The 23,107-nt window shown below is 41.1% G+C and overlaps 1 protein-coding gene across 3 annotated transcripts in view; it reads left to right on the plus strand.

Moving 5' to 3' along the window:
• The window catches only part of lzts2a (leucine zipper, putative tumor suppressor 2a), a 54,016-nt gene that overhangs the window by 18,445 nt on the left and 12,464 nt on the right, over positions 1–23,107 (plus strand). The window contains exon 2 of one of the 3 annotated variants that reach the window (XM_023263901.3): positions 9,706–9,820. The gene's annotated coding sequence lies outside the window, so the exon portion shown is untranslated. Of the gene's footprint in view, positions 1–9,705; positions 9,821–14,391; positions 14,640–23,107 lie in introns of those variants that run through there. The other 2 variants (XM_035945294.2, XM_023263902.3) reach the window with 2 other exon arrangements.

Consider the following 23,107-nt stretch of genomic DNA (forward strand, 5'->3'; position numbering starts at 1 on the left):
CCGTGCCCAAAACGCAACAGGAAGTTGGCCATTTTGAATTATGGGTCAAATTTTGGATGATTTTGGACCAATTTTTGCACATTTTTAAAAGCTATAAACTCAAACAGGGTAACTCTGACAGCTGAAATTTGACCAGGATGTACACCAGTCATGGGTGATCAAAAGTTATCAAAATGCTCCACAAAAGTCAGAGGTTGTGGAAATGGTGGCTGATGGAATTTCGACATTTCGCCATGAAACAGGAAATGCTATATAACTAGCCTGTACATGCTCCAATCTGCCTCAGACTTTACATGTGTGATCCGAATCCAGCCCTTATGACATCCGTGGACCAATATACAGTCACGGTGATAGCGCCACCTGGTCGGCAGTTTTGATATGTCGCCATCAAAAAGGCCATAGGTCAAAATACACCTGCGCCACCTGGTGGACATGTTTTTTTCATGTTTTTTTCTGTTTTTTGCAGTAGCATTAGAGTTTCATTTTCATGCTTTTTTTGGTGCAACTACACAAAAACAGCTCTTATTTTCTAATACATTTTTGAACACTGGTGACTCATTTGTCTGCAAATTTGTTGTAAAACCAAATGTAATCTTTTTTTTTTTTTTTATAAAATCAGCCGATTGTGGGAAACGTTGCATGGGAAGTTATTAACATTGAACTGAAGGCTGGCTACTGTATGAGTTCCTGGATGATTCATGGAACAGTCTCTGGGTTGCACAGGACCTCGTTTGTTTCTGCTGTTCCTGCCCCTGGCTCACCCCGTTCCAATAACACACTTGCTGTGGCCGTGGCAGAGGACATACATTCATGAACGTGCATAAATGCAAGCATTCACTGCACGCACGTGTGCAGGCGTCTCTAGAGACACTGACAATATATAATCACTCGTGCATTTTCAGTCCTGCCTCATACTGTGGAGTCAGAGCTAGGAAAACATCTCTTTTTCCTTCAAGTTTTATTTTTAACATGAAAATCTTTCCGTCTCCTGCAGCCAACATGGCAGCAGCAGCAGCTCTCATGCTGTTTGCATTTCAGCATTCTCTGCATTTCAGGTTAATGCGCAGATCAAGTGCAACCAGATGCTGACAGGTGCTTGAATGTGTTTCTGTGGAATATGTGCAGATCTCTCGTTGCCCTGCAGCAACTTTTCCATGCTCACCACTGCTTTTGAGTTGAGAAAGAGGAGATCTGTGCATAGAAATATGTTTGAAATAATAGGAAAGGAGCTAAAGACAGAGAGGCAGAGAATAATAAGAGGGAAGAGAAAGTGAGTGAATGAAAAGCGATGATCCACATCCTCCAGACAGACAAATTGTTACAACAACCGTGGCAAGCTGACAGAGCTGGAAAAAGACAAAAGCCAAGACAAAGCTTTTTGGCTCACGCTGCGGTTGAAGCGCTGAAAGAGGAAAATGAAAATGTTCCTACAGTCTTTGTTTCTCATTCGGTAATTTTCCCCAGCTCACTTTAATTCCTCGGCGCGATCACCTTTCGCTCCTCCTGCCCACGTCTCGCTGTCTCCCCACAGAGCGCCCTCATTAGTTATCAGCTGTCCGCAAACATGCAAGCTCATCGCTTTTTTTATTTTGTAGGGAGATTTCATAGCAGAGGTTGATTGTGTGCAGCTGTGGCCGAGCGTCAGCTGCTGCTCTTAAGATCGGTTACAGAGATAGACTTTACTCACCGCTGCTGCTGCTGTTCCCCCCCCATCACAATCTCATGTCAGCTCATCTAATCTGGCCACCAAGGAAGACGGCTTAAGATCTTACAGGAACATTACAGGGCAGAGAGAGGTCGAGAAATGAGAGCTGGACAGGAGTGTATCAATTAGCCATTAGACTTCAGGGAGGATGAGTACTGTACACAATGAGGTCATTCTCCTCTGGGAACGGTGGACAGTAACTAAATATTACTGATATAATTCATTTTTCCATTTCAAATTGCGTTATACCTCAGCTTCCTTACATTTCATAAGTAACTCTTGTACTTTTACCTAGTTAGTATTTATTTTTTATGCCACACACACACACAAACTGATTAAATAATGACTTTCCATCCGTTTCGGCTCGTAACCTTTGCAAAAAATTCTGTCTGTTTGGGGATTCTGGTCACATTTGACTTGAGTGGTTTTCCCTCTAAGCTTCTCAGATGGTTTCATTTGAATAACTTTTCAACACCCAAAGAGATAGAAATTGTGATTTTTTTTTCACTGTTAAAGCAAAGATTAGAGCAAAGTTTTATAAAATAAACACAAATTTGCGTAGCAGATCTTTGTGTTTGCTTCTTGCCACCTCTCATTAGTCGTCTTTTAAACCCTTAGATTTATCTTGTAAACCACATGGAACGTCCTACTGGGTTGGGAATGACTGGACTGAACAATTAAATCACAGTCTGTATTTAAAACAGATAAACTAGTTCCCCTTCAAGCAGAATGCTGCATCAGTATTAACACTTCTAATGATGTGATATATAATCATATTACATTTTTCTGCAGAGTGGTTATTTTTTGCTAATAATCCTTTTTTTCTTTTACTGAAGCACAGGACATTTAATTGTAATGTGGAATTGTCATACTGATGTTTAAGGACTTTTATTACTCAGCAAAGGAGCGTGGCGGAGTTATGTGACGATCGGCGTTGTTTTGTCCGTCTGTTTTCTGTCTGTTAGCAACATTGCTCAAAAACAGGAAAATGGATTTTATACAGTTAATAGAAAACAAGTGTAGAAACACACTAAAAATCTTTTTTTCCCTTATATTGGCTGCACCTGTGGAAAAATGTTGGACATACTGATTCGATTTTATTTTGTTGTTGCATTTTTTTGTAAAGTTTTTAGCTTTATTTTAAATTGAATTGAAATCTTTTTTTTTTTTTTTAATTCATTGTACCGGCATCATATTGCTCAAGAGACACTTTTGATTTCTCTCTGCTTCTAACTGTGGTTGTGTTGTTTCCATAGATGTGCAGGACTTTATATTGTACTGAAAAATGACCCCCACAGTGAGTAAAAATGTGACAGGAGCAGAAACACCAAAAGTCTGTTTGGGGTTCATAGGGTTAAGCAGAAGATCTCAATACTTCTTCCACTGCCATCCTCTGATCTCGGTTCCTGCTTCTCTTCAAGGTAAAAGGCTGGATGAAAGGGAAGCACATAATTTAATCAAATAATTAAATCAAAGCAGGAAGATCCAGTTGTTTACAAGAGGTACAAAAATAGGTTTATCCAGAACAACCACAGTGTCACATCAGTTTCATGAGAACAGTCACTATTAGAGCTGCAACACTCAGACAGGCTGCCCTCTAGTGAACAGTGTTGGATCTACGCTGAGCCTGACCTGAGCTCCTTGATCAGAAAGTGAAGTGCAAACTAACAAGACTGGAGTTTAATATATACAGCAGATAGACCCATCAGAGCAGCACGGGCAAACACAGTTCCCACCGGTTTTTTCTTAACCTATGAGATGAATGGCCGTAATTAATCATGCCCATTTGTCTTCAGTTGTAAGTCTGGAGGTCAGTGATTAAACCTTGCTCTCTGTATCGTAGCCAAGTCTTTCTCTCTCGCCCTCTTCCTCCCTCGCTCAAAGGATCAGAGGGAGAGTTGCATTTCTTTGCTGCTCTGCTCTGCTTTTCATGGCTCTGATGTTGTCTGCCACCAAATCCCAGCTGAATAAAAGTCAGAAATTGAGGCAGCAAATCATGTTTTATGTATGTGTGCTTACACAATGAAAGCAGGCTGGAAAGTGGGCCAAGCATCACACAGGGCATATTATGGCAACAAAGCAGCTTTCCACTTTCTTGGAAAAATGACAGCGGCAGCTGGCAGAGTGCCGGGCACCAACTATGATATGAGTGTTCAGTTAATGACAGCGTGAATGGAAAGAGATACATAGAAACTGCATTACCTGGCTGCTCTGTTCCTGAGTGTTTTACTGTTCCCATTGGTTCTATTCTGGTGTGACTTTTCTGTTGACTTGTCAACTCCATTATTACATAGATACATCTGAGATTGAGCAATAATGATAATAATACTGTGAAATGATAGAAATTATCCAGATTTTTTTTAGATTATATTGAATTTAAAATGTCACATTGTCTCAGACCTTTTACTATCACATTATTCTGGTTAGTATTTACTTGAATATTAATTACGTGACTCCAAAAAGTGTCTCACCAGCAGTCGAAAATCCCGAAAATAGTCATTTTGCAATCTTACTGAGAACATGAAGTGAGTGAGGACAATATTTTCTAGTGACACATTTCTAATCATTTGTTTCAGTCTTATATTATGATTAGTATGGGCAATGATGCAAATAATGGGCAAGATTAGCTTTAGGGAAGTATCACTTTTACTGAGTTTTTGCATCATTGTCATAAAGTATTGAGATTTATGTGGTATGTAATTGACTTTAGACAAAAACAGACATTCTCATCTAAAGGGCTATTACTGAGTCAAAAGAAAATAAAAATTGCAACAATTTTAATACACTTTATAAATTTAATTTATGTGAGTTCAAGAAAATATATGTGTAAACTTCCTGTTCATTATATATTTAATATCTTTGTGTTTTGTACAGTTGGTCAAACTCTTAAAAATGCCAAGTATGAGCCAGGAAAATGAACATGGCTCTTTATAAACACCATGCCACATTGATTTACCTGTGTTTGTCAGATTGTTTGTTTGCAAATTACAGCAAATCAAGCAGCAAAATGCTATTACATGCAACAAAGCAAACTTTTCTTCCCTGTTCTCCCTCCCATCCCCTCTTCCCATCACCAAATAAGTATGAGAAAAATGTGTTAAAACAATAAAAAATAAGATGAAAGTAAAGTTACCAAAAACAACAAACACAAAAATTGCAACAGTTTTAATACATTTTGTAAATTTAATGTATGTGATTTCAAGAAAATACATGTGCACACTTCCTGTTCATTGTAAACTTTGTACAGTTGGTCAGACTCTTAAAAAGGCAAAATATGACCCAGGAAAATGAAGATGGCTCTTTATAAACAACTTGCCAAATTGATTTACCTAAGAAATAATTGAAAGATTGCAAAAAATGACAATAATGCCAAAATCCTATGGTTAATGCAATGTAAAATGCCGTAAACCTTCCTGAATTGTTGCCACCCTCAGATCTGTCTAATGTGTGTGTTTCTGGACTGAGCTGAACACTTCTCTCTTTCTCGTTTCATTCTACAAGAGTCACCTTGGCAAAGATTTAACCACGCCTCCTGTGTGACGGCAGCTACTTTCCCCTTCACCCTCCTCTCCTCCTCCCTCATCATCATCATCAGCGTGCTGTACTGTAGCTCTCCGAAATAAGGAGGCACAGCAGAGACCCGGAGTAACCCAATAACTATCTCGCCAGAAGCGCCGTGATTAACAAAGTGAGCCAAAGGCGGCGATTCACACGAGCAGCACAACCTTAATGACACCCTCTGCAGAAGTGAATACTGCGGCACCCCGCGGGAGAGCAACCCTGAATCACAGCGTCATTGTCCTGACAGAGAGTGTCGTCCCTGCAGTGAGGGCATATGCTGCTGTTGCGATGTAATCTATCTATGGGCGATCTAAAGGCTTCATAATCTCTGTCTAATCTGCAGTCATTGGTTTACATCAGCCCATCATACAGAGTGAGATCTCATCTCCTGATTGCAGTGTATCGAGTGTGTGTGTGTGTGTGCGTGCGTGCGTGCGTGCGTGCGTGCGTGTGCATGGGCTCTGAGTGCAGCAGAGATCATTGCAGCATCACAGGTCATGTCTTTTGGCCTTGCAATGGATTTTATGAAAATTAAAAGGCAGACGGTGCCTCTGTGTGTACACATTTATGTGCATGCAGTACATTTCGTATGTCTGTATTTGCAAAGTGCCCTTTCTAATAATCTTTACTTGTTTTCAGCCGTGCAAGCGGCAGTTTTTCTATAGAATGGCATCAGGTTAAAGAGGATGCAACAACTGAATAAACCTAACCCCCACCCTGTTATCTCACAAATTTCACCTCCAACCCGACCCCCTGTGTCCCTCCAGGAAGGCCTTGACCCCCCTGTTACTATAGATTGATACCTCCCCCCCACTCTCCTGCTTTAGCTCACTCACAGCTGTTTTTGGCTTTCTGGCATTCACAGTAACAACTACAAGGCACATGGCCATCAAACCAGGTCTCAAATGGCTGAAAAACAATAATCATCTAATGGCAGAAATCCCAGAACCTGATTGCCACTTTAATCAGTCGTACCTTGGCCTGAAGCCTAACTGACCTCCAGATTTCATAGAAATCATTCATGAATTTGCCAGATTCACTGTTGACAGACAGAGCGACAAATGATTTAACTTCATGTTTGCTCCATATTGATAATATTTGAGCTTCAGCTACCTAAAAATCATAAGGAAATCTAAATGTTAATTAGTAATTGTGTGTTTTGGTGTCGTATATCAGAATGAAATGATTGATTTAAATTAAATTATGCATTGCGTTTGTTTTCCAACTTTTCTGATTTTGCCTGCATTGTATTGGACAGGAGATTTGATGCACTCTGATGTTTCTCTACCTTACAATCTGGGGGTAATTTCATTAATATTTAGGCACATATACCTCAAAGTTTGACCCGGATTGCTGATTTTCTTTCAGCCAAAACACAACATCAAACCCCAACTGACATGGTTTGTGGTGAAGATCTGTCAGAGTGTCTGTTCCTTTTCTTACCGTCTCTCTGTTAGCTGTGAAAGAACCCAGTCAGCATCTGTTAGTGGTTCCTGAAAGCAGCTCTGAAGCTCAGCCAGGGAGCTGGCTGATGTGGCAGGACTGACCCCTGCGCTGGGACACCAGGGCCAAAATCAATAGTCGTATCACTTATCAGACAGTAACAAGCTGACTGATTACCTCATCGGCTAGAGAGTAGTGGTGTGGAGGAGGCAGAGAGAGAAAGGGTGAGATCAGAAGATTAAAAAGTGTAAATTAAAAAAAATAGGGAAAGGTTGAATGGATTCACATTGTTTGTAAAAGAAGATAAAAGTGCACAAACTTGAGAAAAGAGCTGATCTTTTCGGTTACTGGACACCAGAGTTTGTGCTGTGATGCGGGATTTGGCGTTTGTGAGGTAGCTGCAGGTTTAACCCTGAGTTTATAACAATGCTATTAAATTACCAATCAGTTCTCTTGGAAAGTGGCATCACCTTCTCTAGAAGATCCAGTGGAGCTCGGTGCATGGATATGTTGAATGTCTCCTAAGAGGGCAGGAGTTTTCAGAGCTGCAAGCCATTTCATTGTTCTACAGGCCTTTTACAGCGAAATAATCCTAAAACAGAGAATGATTAAAGCACCAAAGCCTTGTACTTGTTGACCTTATAAGATTTGGAAGTAAGCCTTCTTACCTGTGTGAAGGATGTTTTTATATTTGTTCTTTACTTGCTCCCAAGACCGTGTAACACCTCCGGGGTCAGAGCTGGAAGAATAAGGTTGAAATTGTTTTATACTTCATAAGATAGCATCTAAGTGACACATTAATTTAATGGAATACAAAATAGTAATTATAGGCAGACCTACTTGTGCGTTCTACAGGGCAGTGATATTAATAAGCCTATAAGCCTATCTAAACTGTTATCTTAAGATATTAATGCACAAGAAAATTTTGAGGGAAAAGCAGTAGTAATTTGCATATGATGAGGAATTTCTGGATTATGTCTCACATCTGAAGTCTAATAAGTTTAATACTGATGAAGTCATACCGCCCTTAAAACCAGTACAAGAGAGTTCAAGCTGTTTTAAGATATTAGATAAAATATGAAGATTTTATTAGTATGCTCTACTGTTTTGTGACATTTTTCTTTAACAACTTTCTGCTTCTTTTTTTTCCTCATGTCATTTCTATGAGTGGCGGTGTAGTCATTATTGGCTTTCTGCAGTTTGTAACCTTATTTAGAAGCAGGAAACACATGCAAGAACTCAGTCTCACATTCCTACATGTTCACTGTGCCAGATTAGAATTTGCATTTAAAAAAAACAAAATATTTTCATTTTTATGATAGAATTTGGGTCTCTGTTCAGAGGTTTCTCTCACAAAGACAGGCTTTACCTTCCTGAATTAAAGATTCCTTCAGATATCTAAATCCATCACCTGCCCAAACCTGCCCAAGTACTGACTATCTGAAGCAGAACTGGGTTCCTGAGAATTCTTGGTAAATTAAGACTTCTAAAGAGATGCATAGTTTACCAAGTAACTTTGGCTCTCTTCACTCAGTTAGAAAAAAAAATGACCTCCTGGAATAATTGAGCTTTTACAAGGTTATTTTTGTGGGAAAATTCAGCGTAGACTGTAAATGTCAGTGCAGCAGAGTTTAGATGGTTTGACTTCAGAAAGCTTTATCGCAAGTTTTATTTCACTGTATTGTTTAACCCGTAAACACCAAAACCTGTCAGTGGGTTTGAAAGTCATGTTATCTTTAAAAAAAAAAAAAACAACAACAATTTAAAGTACACCATTTAACAGAGCAAACAACTGTAAAAACAGAAAAACATTTTTAGATTTTCAACTTTACAAAGGTCATCAAACTAATTATAAATGAAAAATAATCAGACCTAACCTTTAAATCATGGTATTTCACCAAAATGACTTTATTCTAGCTCTCTATTTTAGATAAAAATGTTCACATTTACCAGGTTTTGTAAAACGGAGACAACACAGAAGCCATTAGCAACTGAGATGTGACCAACAGTCATTTCACCAATATTCAGGGACTATCTGGGTGAATAGGTTGTGTTTACCCAAGCTGATAGAAGACAAGAATGGTAACAAATTAAAAATGTAAGTATTAAAATATCTATATTATCTAGAGCCACCATTTTCCCAGTATTAGTAGTTTTATCAACTTTTTTTTCCCCTTTTTAATGATTCATGCAAGTATGACTTAACAAATTACATTTTCCAGTTCTGTTTACTTCTAGCCATAAATAGTGCTGTTTTTGTAGAGAAGTGGGACTTTAAAGCAAAAATAACTAAATTAAATCAATCGGAAATACAGTCTAGACATTGTTAATGTGGTAAATGACTATTCTAGCTGGAAACAGTTGATTTTTAATGGAATATCTCCATAGAGGTACAGAGGAACATTTCCAGCAACCATCACTCCTGTGTTCTAATGCTACATTGTGTTAGCTAATGGTGTTGAAAGGCTCATTGATGATTAGAAAACCCTTGTGCAGTTATGTTAGCACATGAATAAAAGTGTGAGTTTTGATGGAAAACATGAAATTGCCTGGGTGACCCCAAACCTTTGACCAGTAGTGTATGTGCAAGTAGCATACAGCTGATTTAGTCAGTGAAATAGTAAAAATTGTGTCCAGAAAACTAAAAAAAAGTCAGCTGAAAGTCACTTTAGACTTCTTTGTAGCTTCATTAATTGTGTTTTCAACAGGACCAAGTGCTGTGAAAAATTAGCGCACAGAAAGTGAAAATGTGAAATGAGCAAAAAAAAAAAAGTGTTTGGGATTTGGAGGGTTAACTCAATATACTGCCTCGGTTTACTCCCACCAACTGTATACCAACAACCCAGCATCAAACGGCAGACAGACAGTTAGTAGTTGGTGTACAAGGCAGAGCATTTGCAGGCATTTATTGTAGGTTTAACGCATTTTAAATGTTGCGAAAATCTGTGTAATTTTGATTTCACGTGGTAACATTAATGCTCTGTGTTTCCCCTCAGGACAGAGCGCAGAGGAAGTGGCCCAGAGAGCAGCGAGGTCCTGGGATGAGAGCTCTCTGCTGTTTCCTTGTTTCCTTCAGACCTCCAGGAGGAGTAAACTGGGCGACACACTGAGGTAAAGAACCACACCAAAAAATAAAACCCCCTCTGCAGACAAAAGCCTTCTCTGATGACGTTGACCTTCAATATTTGCTGACTCAGGCATCCCCCCACTCCTCCTACCGCTCTTGTTCCTTCTCTCTTTCTCGCTCTCCATTGCAGTTTAGTTCATTTTACCTCCCGTCTTGTAGGGAACTGGATGCTGATCAATGGCCTGACTTGATTTAGGCTCAGTTTAGAGTGACCTGCTGTGGTCACTTTGTCACACAGACACACTTTTATGGAGATAGAGGTCTTGGCCTCTTTGAAGTGTCTGGTTAGGGATTAGCTTTGGAGATGGATAGCGGTGGGAGTGTGTGACACAGAGGGAGGAGGGGACGAGGGGTCAAGAGGTCATAAATTTGTGGCTGAGTCCATGTTGTTCCATATGGCAGCCGGGTGACATAAGGCGAGGAAGGTGTGTCTGTTTACATCTGTCGCAAATCAAATCATCCTGACCAGAAAACACAATTTTCTCTGCACCTTTTTTCCTACAAGCTTATTATAAAACAATAAGAGTTATGACAGCCTGCAACGATGTTTGTTGGTGTTGTTTCTCGGTGACCAGCAGTCACACAACGCTGCATCCTGACATTATCTCCTGATCATTTCTATCAGCTCAAGGCCTCGCAGTAAAGGGCAGAGTTTGTAAGATATGTGGAGTGATAATAATGTGTGGTCAACACAGCAGCAGCTGTCTTCTCCTCTCCTTTCCTCCATATCCATTACATTCTGCTGTCTCCTCTGCACTTTGTTTTCCTCCAGTCCAGCTCAGCTTGTCCCAGCCCAGCTGTCCCCTTCCTTCATTATCTGTCCCGCAGCACTGCTCACCACCTGCGTTGGAAGGTTACTTTCAAAATACAGAGGATTCAGTTTAAGTCCTACTCAGTGCTTTATTTTTGTTGGAACGTTTCTTTAAAGCTATATTAATCTATGTCTTTACATTAACAATGGGTAAAATGACTACATGGAATATTAAAGGGGTATGATGAAACAGAAAACTGATTTTTTTACTACTAAAGTCTAAACGAGACTTTAATGAAATATCACAATTTTTAGTTTAGGTTTTGTCAAGCTTTCCAACAGAACTGCACATCACAGATGAGTAGTTCAAGGATTGCTGGCAAGTTCAAAAAAACAGCTAAGTTTCTGGCTAGATTTTATTCTTAAATGGCAACATGTCTTTCAAACCTGCCAGGAGATTAGGTTTGCGTGGGTTAACTTCCAATGACTGTGCTGAACTTAAGTTAAAACTCTCAGTGCAGATCCATTCATACAATCTACATTTAATTTCTCAAAACCTAAAATACACCCTTATTAGGAAGTCATGTGGCCTGACAAAACAGCACCCACAGCACAAATCAAATTAAAACCAGTCTGTCAGTGTAACTTCTAGTAACTGTATTTAGACGAGCTCAATGTGTGTCTCAGCAGTGCATGAGCTTGATCTCTCATTTTTCACAACCACTCTGCCTGATAAAACATAATTTACTCAAACTTAGGTGAATTTCTTAAAACTGTATGTAGAAGAGTTTGTTGACATCTAGTGTGCACAGCAAAATGAGCAAGGAACAATCCCTGAAAAGAAAGATTTGACTGCAAAACGAAACGCATATTTCGGCTACAGGATGCATGATATTGACCATAAACAGATACTCTGTTGGCAGTGTTTTGCGAATGTTGCACGGCTAATTTGTTGGACCAGTTAGTAAGTCACCATAAACTCTGCATGACAAGTTCAAAGCCAGATCTGAATGTCATCTGAAGGAAGAAAAAGTATTTTAAATGTTTTTGCCAGTTTTACACCATATAAGAAAGCTTCCAAATGACTTTTTGTTTCTACTTTGATGCAGATGCAGGTCCCTACAAAGTCACCTCAGTAATTCTAGAATAATAAATTCTTTTCAAAATTGTTCTGCCAAGGAACAGGGCGGAGTTATGTGACGATCGGCGTAGGTTTGTCTGTTTGTCTGTCTGTTGCCAACATTACTCAAAAACTGAATAACAGATTTGGATGAAATTGTCAGGGAAGGTCAGAAATGACACAAAGACCACCTGATTAGACTTTGGCGGTGATGCGGCTTATAGTCTGGATCAACGAATTTGTTGAAGATTTCTGTATCATTGCGAGATAGCAACACGGCATCACTGTAACTATGACAAGTGAACCCTACATCAGCTGCCTGCTGACAACCACATGATTGCGATCCTACTACAAATCCACTGCTGCAGACATATCAGGACTTATCCGTCAGAAATCATACAAGGACTGAGCAGCCTTAGCGTTTTGTGCTTTCCTTGTTATTTGAGCTATCTGGTGAAAAATACAGTGTTTTTTCATATTGCAGTGTAAGTTGTAGAAAAACAAAACATCGTCAGTTTGGGTTTAGGGTGACTTTGGTTTCTTCCAGCTGTGTTTGTGTGATGTACTTGACCATGGAAAGTGTGTTACCTGCAGTAGATCATGGTTGGCACACCTCCAGTTTGTAGAAGCAGGCAGAAGGACCAGCATGTAAACTAAGAACAATGAACAGCTATAGAGGGGTCAGCAGCAAAATGTAAAAAAAGAAAGACCCTGCTGAGTTTAAGCACGTTATATTTACAATATTTGCAGTGTTCTACCTTTTTGTTAGACTGCCCTCTCCAACCATGAAGTGAAGGTTTTATTTTGCTCTATGCCCTCTTCAAAGCTACCAGACTCCATTGACAAAAACAGTAATTTTACCTTGTATAAAACAGGAGCTGCTGGTCTGCTGCTGCCTTGATTGATCAGTTAGTTTGTATTGTTGTGTGAGTTTTTGTTGCAGACTCCTTCCACAGCAGTACACTGCTTTCCTCCTGTGCCGGTTCTCCAGTCTGCTGCTCCAAACTAGGGTCATGCTGATGGCAGTCCACTCTGCATCAGTCCCTCATACGACCCCACTTCAAAGAAACCATATCAATTTAACATGTTACACTGAGCTGATGCACATGGGTTATTATTACCTGTTTGGAGGCTGAAACAGAAACTCTTGCTGACTCACACACACACACCGACTCAGCGTTACACACACATATAAAAGACTGAAAAGCTTTCTGGTGTGTATTTTCAGCCTGGAGAGGTGGGCTGTGTTAATGGCAGTAAAGTGCCAAGTCAGAGAGCACAAGTGAACTCACTTCTCTGTTGTTGTAGCACCGTGGGACTCAGAGGGAGGTACAGAGAAGTTCCAGTAAGGAGAGAGCGAGAACACACACACTGACACACACACACTTCTGCAGCATTACTCAGTCCTCCTACCAGTTTTCCATGGCAGCACACAACAATAAACCAAGAGCGGTAAGTGTTGTGTCCCACACAACAGAGCAGTGTGATCTGTAAATTAATTAGTGCTGTAACAGTTAGTGGATTAATTATTGATTAAGTGCTGAACTGATGGAAAAAATAAGTGAACAGTTTAGCTGCTTGCTGGTGGCTCTGTGAGGCTGGACAGTAGTGCTCTGAAGCAAACATGAAAGTGTAGCGAGGCTATGTTTACCATGTTCACCATCTTAGTTTGACAGGGAAATTTGCACTCAACACTTTCATGGATGTGCACATAAAGACACATATGGCGTCGGAAAAGGAAAATTAGGAGACCATGAAAGATATTAAGATTCATTTTATCTGCATATTAGGTACCAAACTGAATGAAAATGTAATTTTTGAGATATTTCAGGTTGCACTTTTCAGTCAGAAATCAAAACTTATCTACACTACGCACTGAGGCTGAGAGGTCACAAGTAGCTTTAGCTTCATCTAAAGGGGTCAGAAGCCAAAAAGCTCCACTCCAACGTACTGAACATATAATCAGTTGTAGAAATAATCATTCTCTGACAATGAAAACAATCTTTATCTACAGCCTTAATATAGCTGCGCTATGCCGCTCTTCTTTTTCATTTCACCTCCAGCACATCACTCCACACACAGAAGTCTATTTGATTCGACTTTCCACTGATTCTTTCTTTCCATCGCCTGCTGAATAAAACTCACCTTCATGTGCACAAGAGCAGTGTACACAAAGTACACAAAGATATGTAGAAACATGTTATGTAATTTACCCCTTTTGAGTTAATGGACACGCTCCCTTCCTCCGTTTGTTGCAGCCGCAGTTCTTGATGTATTCAATGTTGTTTAATAATTACACAATTGGGTGTAACTTCATTGTTATTTAGCCCGAAGGGTAGATGCTGAGAACTGTTTGGGAAGGAGGTGTTCCCCTGACACCCGTGGGCACATTCTGCCTTGCACGCCCGTCCCATGTGCAAAAATAGTAACAAAAAATTTCCATAAATGTTAAATCTGACGCAGGATTGTGTTGATGCAGAGGATATGTGTGAAAGAGTAGGGGTGGATGACTCTAAAAAGAGAAGGGGGAGGAGAGTAGTGTGGCTGCTAAAAGAAGGAAACTGGAGGCAGAGGGGCTGGCTGATAAAAAAAGTGGGAGAGGGGAGGGAAGGATAAGGAGGAGGAGTGGGAGGCGGTGCTAAGGCAGACGGCAGGGAAGGAAAACTGAGAAGAGGAACACTGGAGTGAAGAGAGAGGAGGAGGAGAGGACAGGACAGGAAAATAAGGGGGCTTCCATTTGAAAGTCCTCGTGTCGGGATGCGAAGTCTGCAGATGCAACGGCAGGAAGCTGGAATGTTGTAGGGAAGAGATAGACAACAAGGGAGAGAAGAGAGGAGGACAATCTGAGGAGACCTGAGTGATCTTTGAAATTTCTTTTTTTTTTTTTCGCAAGAGAGACAAGTGGAGGCAGCGATGCAGTGCTCTCACTGGGGTGAGTGTGTGCTGTTGCATGTGTCTGGATAAGTGAAATGTGAGTGCATGTGTGTCTTAGATTCTCCAAAGTCAGGCTTCCCTTTAGCCTGCTTTCTTCTCCAGTTTGGCTTCATTTACATGGATACAAATTTGCTTGACACTTGACATTCACCTTGAGTCAGTGTGAAATCATTTACGAGCGTGTCAGAAATTTAAGGAGATAAAGGTTGTTTGACTCTTTCACACAGGAACATAGATTTTAGGATGACTGGAAACTCGTTTAGCGAAAAAGTTGGTGATGACTTCTAAAACCTCAATGATCAGATAATGGTACCTGGTAGATTTAAGGTGACTGGATGATTAAGCTGACTGGCACTAGCTTGTGGTTAGTTTTCTGAGTTTTGTAAAGAGTTTTGTTCAGGAACAAACAGAACCATGGATTTGTTAAGATCAAATGTTGAGTTTTTGGAGGTGTCTGAGCCCAAGTTTTCCTAATCCTGACATGGGGTAATCTCCTCATTACAGACTGTTGAGGTATTGATTGGAAATTTCAGCCTTTAGAAAAGCTGTTCCACCCTCTGGACAGTTGGCCTAAAGGAGGAGGAGGAGGAGGAGGAGGGGGGTGTTATTCAATCTGTCTGAACACACACTCACATTGAAGCAAAGAAAGAGCATGAGGCAGCATATACACTTCTACCAAAGCAGTCGATTTGGACCGCATCTCAGAAGTGTGACCCGTGCAAAACATGTTTTCATCCGCAGGACTCAAAGGGAATCTTTGTGTTGCTTTTGATGACAAAGCACTCTGGGAAACAGAGGCTTCTCCTCTTATGTCTTCCCTATGCGTGTAATTATAAGACTCCTTGTGTGCCTTGGGCCACATATTGTAGTTTCTCATCAAGTTTGTTTTGGCCCGAGAGTGATGTGTCAGCAGCACCGTTTATAGACGGAGGGCCGTCCGTTCTCGCTGCTCTTTGTAGTATCTGTCTGTTTGACCCAATCATGTGAAGGTTTCATTTGAGGGCACGCTGGGAGAAGACTGTAATTACCCAGACGGGATATTTTGGCAGAGTTAGTGGGAGTGACGTTTCACTCCTACTATAAATGTGTGAGGTTTAATTTGAGTTGGAGGGGAGTGAGAGTGGGGACGGTGGGTTACCTCATCGGCTCTGAGCAAAACAAATGAGGTAAACGTGTGTCACATGTTACAGGTTACATACGTAACCCTTTCCAGCCATGTTGACTCATGCTTCCCGGTTTGCGAACAGTACTGAAAAGATAGTAAGGTAGTGAGGCCTTTTCTTGCTCTCCTTCTCCTCTGGATGTCTTTCACTTTGATCCAATTAAATTCAGATAGCTGGTTCCATTTTGGATCTGGTTCCAATTTGGGTGAAAGACTTGGACGTGTTAAACTCCACAGCCAACAAATACCTCAGCTAATTTATCATTCACAAGCTCTTTCAGGAGGTCTCTTGTGTTGCTTTTTCGTACCACAGGCACCTGCAAAGACAGGAAAAAAACTGGTGACGTATAGAATCCCCATGCCAAGTCAGTGACACAAGAAGATGGCAAATTTAAATGTTCCAAAGTCAGTCAAATAAATGCAAAACTCGATATTTGCAGGAGAGGAAATCTAACTTGAGTGTTCCACCTATTGTCCTGGTGTTACACTGTGATCTGTGACCTGAAGCAGAGTAGCAGGACTTCAGGTGATGATAGGTGCATCCTTTTAGATTTGCTGAATGAGAGAAGAATTGTTGTTTTTCACGTTTGCAGCTGTAGCAGAGCAAATGCTGTTTTCCCTCGCAGCACTAGGACAAAATCCGTGGTGAAATCTGAGTCTCTGGGGTGTAGCTATGATAGCGAACCAAATAAAAACATTCACTAAAAAAGATTCAATAAAGGATTTGTAAGGATTCAGATATGATACAAATGTTATCAAACTCCATCCCGACTTCCTATCCTCAGCTCCTTCTTTTTTTTTCTCCCCCAGCAATCCTGTTGAACTAAATCTCATGCCAGGTGTTTATGTAAAGCCTCTGGTTGAGGAGCATTGGTGAAACACTGGGAGAGACAGAAACGCAGGAAGACAGAGAGACAGCAAGAGATCAGAAGTCGGCCTGGCTTCAGTTCAGTTTGCTGAATGAGTATTTTCCACGTCAGTCCGTCCCCTCCTCCACAACCCCTCTGTCTTTCTCAGGTTTACAGCAGCACGGACAGTATGTCTGCTCATGTGCGTCTTTGCCATGTCAGATATTTTCTCAGATGAGTGGAAGTGAATTATACATCGAAGCTGGCACAGTTAAACTGAGGCCTTGTTGCTTATGTAATAGCTGCTGTGGAACTCATTTGCCTTGCTGTATTTAGTAGCACTTGGTGTGTGTGGAGGGGCGGCATTGTGTGTGTTTTACTCTGCCTCAGCTATGATCAGTGACTTCACACTAATGCTGTGACACTTTTAGTGAAATCTTAAAAAAAAAAAAGCTAAGCTATTTCAGATATCACGGCCTACTTTTCCGCATTGAAGGATGCTAGTAAGGAAATTGCTCTTCTCTGATAATAAAAAGTGACTGCCGCGTCTTCGTTCCGCCTCACATTATGGGTCACGTTGTCAGTCAAAGTGTGGTTGCTTTCAGTGTAAGATAACAGGCCCTTTCTCTCTGCTCTCTGGCCTCTGGTAAACTGAAACAATGGAGCTCCACTGTTCATGCAGCCAAAGCAGCAGGGGGGGAGGAAGGGAGGTTTAGGAGGGAAAACTTTACTCTGGGACAATGAGAAGTCAGACCGTGTTAACAGAAATCTTAGCCGCCCTCTGAGTACTGTATTAAGTGAAAGAGTTGAGCTTGAACCGGTCAATGATCCCGGCAAACGGTAGTCCACCGGCCACATTAATCCCTGTGTCTCTCCACTGGCATTCTCGGTATTTCCAGTGTCTGTGGGTCTGACCGCTGACCACCGCTGGATAACTTTCAGTGGCTGGAAAACCTCCTGGAAAATCTCAGATTTGGAGTGGAACGGGAATGTCAGCCATCTTCCCCCTTTTTCACATACTGTTACCTCAATTTCCTCCGGTGTCAGCTGACTGTCATGCCGTTAAATGTGACCCACAGCATTTAATACTTAACCCCAAGTAGTTTCTGGGTGCCCATGTCACACTTTTTACTCACTGTAGGCTCATTTTTCACTGCAATATAAAATTTACACCTTTATGGAAACAACACAAGAAATATAAGAAGCAGAGAGAAATCCCAAATGTATTTTGTACCGTATGACATAGCTATAATGCCATGAATCATAAAAAATGAAAAAAGAAAATTGAATTTCTTTGATTATTATATTTTACAAAAGTTTAATCTTGGATCAACATGTGCAACATTTTTCCAAGTTCCCTCAGGTGCTGCTAAAAATGGAAATAAAAATGTGGCTTTACACACTATAAATATTTCAATGCTTACATTTTTAATTTGTTTCCATAGTTGCCTCCAATCTGCCCTGTCTAAACACTTCCCTGCAGTTCAACCGAAGAGTTTTTATTGTGTGACTGTTGATCACAGCTGAGTCAATCATGGCTTCTCAGTTGTGCCAGGAAGTGCAGAGTTTGAAGTTCTTTAATAGAATCTGGTTACTGCAGATGGTTAATTGTGTCTCATTTTAAAATGAGACATGTAGAATAAAATTATTTTGATTAAATAGCATAATTTTAACCCAGGATTTAATGAATTTTCCAGATGAAACCAAAATGCACACATAGTGAGTTCAAGAAACTTTGTAAAGCTGAAAATCTGGTGATTTTTTTCTGTTTTCCAGTTTCTTTCTAATTAATTGGTGCAATTTTGGGGACTTTCTAAAATATAAAAATACACCTTTCCAACCCTACCAGCAAGTTTAAGGGTTCAGAGGGCTTAAATTCATCATCTTATTAATATTTGATCAGATAGATTTTCCCAATTTTGGGTGATTGGAATCAGGAAATGGTTTTTGTGTTTAGAAAACATGTTACCTGTAAGGTTGTTAATCAGCACAGACTCCAGGATGTTACAGTTGCTGATCAACAAATGGTCTGACAGATCAAATCCATTGTGTACATTTTCCATTTTCAATAGATTCAACCCTCACAGACACTCTGTGAGTTTCTCTGCACTACAAAGTGGGAGATTCCGGGCTTCAGTCGTCCAACTCTTATGGCCGAATTGAGGCCAGATGCTTTGAGATGCTAAAGAGCCAACCTGTCTGCTGTCAGAGTGTCAGACACACACAAAACACACTCCCTCATTCACCCACTCACTCACTCTCTCTGCTCCTTCCTCTTCCCTCTCTTCCTGTCTTGCTATCTCATTTCACCCTGCACATGAAAAATGTGGGCCTCCGCTGCCATGGCGACTCTCCCAAACAGAGGGAGAGGCTACAGTCTGCAACAGCAACAAGTTGGTTGTAAAAGGAGAGGAGGGGGAAAAAAGCTGGACTAAGGGAGGACCTGCTGCCAATTACTCCTGCACAGTCTCACTTTTCTTTTTCTTTTTTAAGGAAACCTTATTTCTCCATTTGTTTCACCACAGAAAACCTGCTCTAATGAAGTCAGAGCTCTGCGGCAGCCTGGACGCAACAAGTTTTGTTCAAAGTCGCCATGTTACTTTGCCAAAGAGGACAATATCGCTCTGGGGTTGAGTGAAAAGAGATTTGGCACCGAGGCGAGGGGTTAATGAGGACTGAGAAAGTTTGCATGCATTCAGCAATCTCCAATACACACACACTGTTAGACCTTAAAGCCGAGCCATGTGGGGGAAGGTGACAGTGAGCCACCACTCAGACAGACAGTCATTGTGCTGGAATGGAGGCATAATATAACCTCGGGTCTTCTGGCAAAACATTAAAAGACTCCTCTCATTTTACAGTGGAGTCAGCTGACTTCATTATAATACCATTTTCTTGGCTGTTTGAAGTTTTATTGTGGAGTAGATGCGTGACAAATAAATGGGAGAGGAGATTAGGTGTGGACTGATTGCCTTGCTGAGGCATTGTGCATGTCAGTGTGCTGCTGCCTTGTCTGTACTTGTGGATTTTCTTTTCTTAGCAGCCATCAAGGATTCATATGACTCACCTAGCCTGTTGGTTTTCTCTCCGTCTCCATCCACTGGGATCACTGGTCTCAGGATTAATCAAGCCCACCCAAGTTCTGTGCACCGAAGTGGCATATTTCTGCTCTCAACTTCACAACACACTCCTGCTTTACTTTGGAAAGTATTTGAGCACCTCAGACTACTGTTTTTGTGAACGGTGACCACCCATCAAAGCAGAGCGAGGCATTTTTTATGAATGGTTCCTATTACCACTCGCATACTGATACTTTTGCCCTCGTCCATACAGTGCCGACTCTGATCTGACAAGTTTATTCTTTCCACCTGTTGCTCTCATCTTTGCCTTTGGTTAGTCACGCTGTGGTGTTGCAGTTGAGGAACGGGCAGATGAAAATCTAGCCGGGGTATGAAAGTAGGGGGGTGGGGTGGAAAAGAGAGAGTGACAGGAGAGCAGTGGAGCAACAATCCAGAGCAGGAAGCAAAGAAGGAAGGATATAGGTGACAATGAGCGGGAACAGGAAAGAGGATGAAAGTGGAGGAAGGAAGGCGTAAGACTCTGAAAACATGATGCTTTATCAGAAAGCTGTCACATTTAGAAATAATTAAAGCTGCACTCATCAGTATTATTTGTGTTAACAATGGATTAAACCTTGAGTTCAGCTGTTTTCATTGAACTCATTAGCTTCATGGCACTAAACAGCAGACTAATGCTGTTAGTGAGTTGCTGGTGACACTAAATATTAAGATATTTCCCTCTGTACTTGGTGACGACCAAGGTTTACTGAAATATAGATTCAAGCAAACACACAGGCAGAAAATATCCCACAATTTTAGGTTATTTATCAAATATAAATGGTTGTTTCAGCCTCTCCCATGTTAGGATTTGCAGTTTTTTGCAGTTTTTTTCTCATTGTAAATTAAAAACATTTGGGCATATCTTCAAAATAGGCTATTATTCAGTTTTCTATCATCTGTACATTAAAGCATTAACTAAACATCAGTGAAAATAAGCATTTATTTCAACCCTACTTTTTTCATTATGTTTAGGTGTAATAGATGCATTTACCATGATTAGGGAACATGCTGCTATTGAGAAACCAGTTTGTCACAGTGTCCCAGTTCAAAACAAAGACAGCAAACTGGAACCATTTGGTTTTTGTGTCTTCGTGATTGACATTTTGTAAGTTTCCAGACTTGCACGCAAGTATCCACAACAAATCTGCAGCCTTTGCTTTGCTTTAGATCCTCCGTCGCTACAAGTTATGACAACGTGCATCCTCCTGATTTTACTGATGCTCTTGGTTTGTTTTTACACTCGGCCCAGCTGTAGTCAAAAGACCACAGTGTAGATTTCAGTTGTAATTTCTCTGCTATCTTTTTGCAATCTCTAAAATAGGCAAACCCATGAAAGAAAGATGAGAAAAGAGAAAACAAAAAACTCCCTCGAGCTGGCAAGAGCAATATGTTTGGGACTCAGCGGTAGAGGACATAGTTTTGATAAGACACGATGTCTCCCTTCACATTTGATTTTGGTACGAAATGTTAAGTTCCTCAGACCTCGGTGTGTCAGAGCTTGCCAAGTAGTGATCAAACAGGATTATAGATGCCTGCTTTTCCCAAGAGCTCAGACCTCTTTGGAGCCTCTTTTTGGACTACCTGTTATTGGAAAATCCCCTAAAACCCCATCCATCACCCAGCCTGCCTTTGTGTCGCTGCCCCTAAACCCTCTTCTTTTTCTTCCTCCTCATTCTCACTTCTCTAACTCGGTGTTGAGCCCAGCAGAGTCTCCGGAACAGCTCGGAGGTTGCGTGTGATTGCAAGGGGCGATCTGCTGCTGCAGAATAATGGGCTTCCTCTCCTGGGCAATAGTGGCATTATTAACGGGCTTATCATAACGGGATTATTTCCCTGTCACAGAACCCACTTCTGGATCTTGTTAGAGAGCTACCTGGGAACTTCTTTCTTCTGTCAGTCCTGCTCTTACTCATCCTGGGCCAGTTGGTGCCATGAGGAGGGTAAACTCTCACAACCACTCTGTGTATTTCCAGTGGCTGTCAGAAGCAGGGAGGCTGCCTTAAAGCTATTCAGCATCATTTAGTAGTTTTAGAGTGTCAGGATGCGGTGTAAAGTGCCCCTGGGTTGACCCCGTAATAGCTGGCTGCTACACTATTGGAGTTTATTTTTGAACATCGACTCAAGTGCCTCGCCGAGAGAAACGCCTCATGAAAGACTATCAGAATGATTTCAGGCACTTGACAAGTTTTCTATTTTTAGTGTTGATGACTGGTTTTTCTCTGCCTGTCTTGTGCCTCTGACAGCAGAGGAGGATGCGTGTAATGAGGAAGGTGGAGGAAGCGGTGAGGGTAGATGGAGGGATGATGGAAATATTTTCACTTTCTCACAGGAGTGCAACTGCCAAGGAGTCGAGGGCTTAAGTAACTTGAAGAAACGACCAGTGAGCAACATCAGAGGGGGAAATTAGCTTTTGAGATTTGTTGCCCGAGTAGCCAGAACAAAACCTTCCCTTGGAGGTCACAGGGGGTGAGAGGGGGTAGAATCAGACCAGTTCCCCTCCACTCATCAGGGGGTCACAGGGTGAGAGCGAGGGGGGTCACGGTTGACGGTCGCAGAGGGTTGTTAATTCTATTATCCCTGCCTGAGAGGTCCTTGTCAGGGCCGGGAGTGAAGAGGAGGCGGGGCGGCTGGATGAAAGGTGAAAGGAGGTTGTGAGGCGTGATTATTTCGCCATGGGAAGTGATCACATACCACACATATCTTGATCTTTTTGACTCATGCACACTCACGAAGTCTGTCCCTTCTCTTAAGTCCCCATCACACCCCGTCACATAGTCGGAACTGAAACACCCTGCAGACTGATCATCAGCGAAGTATCCACTGACTTCCAATAAATATAATGACAAATATTTTCTAACATGTCAATGCCTGGTACTTCATGTCTCCTGGTGGCTTACTTTCACTAGCCTAGATTTAGAATTTCTGAACTTTTGCTTCGTTTTAATCAATCATCCCATGCATACAAATTGCCAGTTTACTATCCATGAAACTAAATGATTTGTACAACATGTTGTCCTTCTATCTAAAGAATGAAAGTGTTTCTACTTGGCCAAACTCAGAGGCAGATAATCAGAGCATTTTCAGACAGACTTTAACCTTCTAAATCCCAAGCAGTTTTTTGCTCCTGTCACATTTTTACTCACTGTGGGCTCATTTTTCATTAAAATAAAAAAAAAGTGTACCTCCTTGGAAACAGCATGCCATGGCAAGAAGTTGAGAGACCTCAAAAGTTCTTTTTTTTTTGCAGTGTAATACAGTTATAAAGCCATAAATCATAAAAAGTGGAAAAAAAACAGAAGTTTAATTTCTTGGATTAACCTGGAAAAACCTGGATTCA

This window comes from Amphiprion ocellaris, chromosome 16 (genome assembly GCF_022539595.1).
Source record: "Amphiprion ocellaris isolate individual 3 ecotype Okinawa chromosome 16, ASM2253959v1, whole genome shotgun sequence".
In the NCBI taxonomy this organism is placed as follows: domain Eukaryota; kingdom Metazoa; phylum Chordata; class Actinopteri; family Pomacentridae; genus Amphiprion; species Amphiprion ocellaris.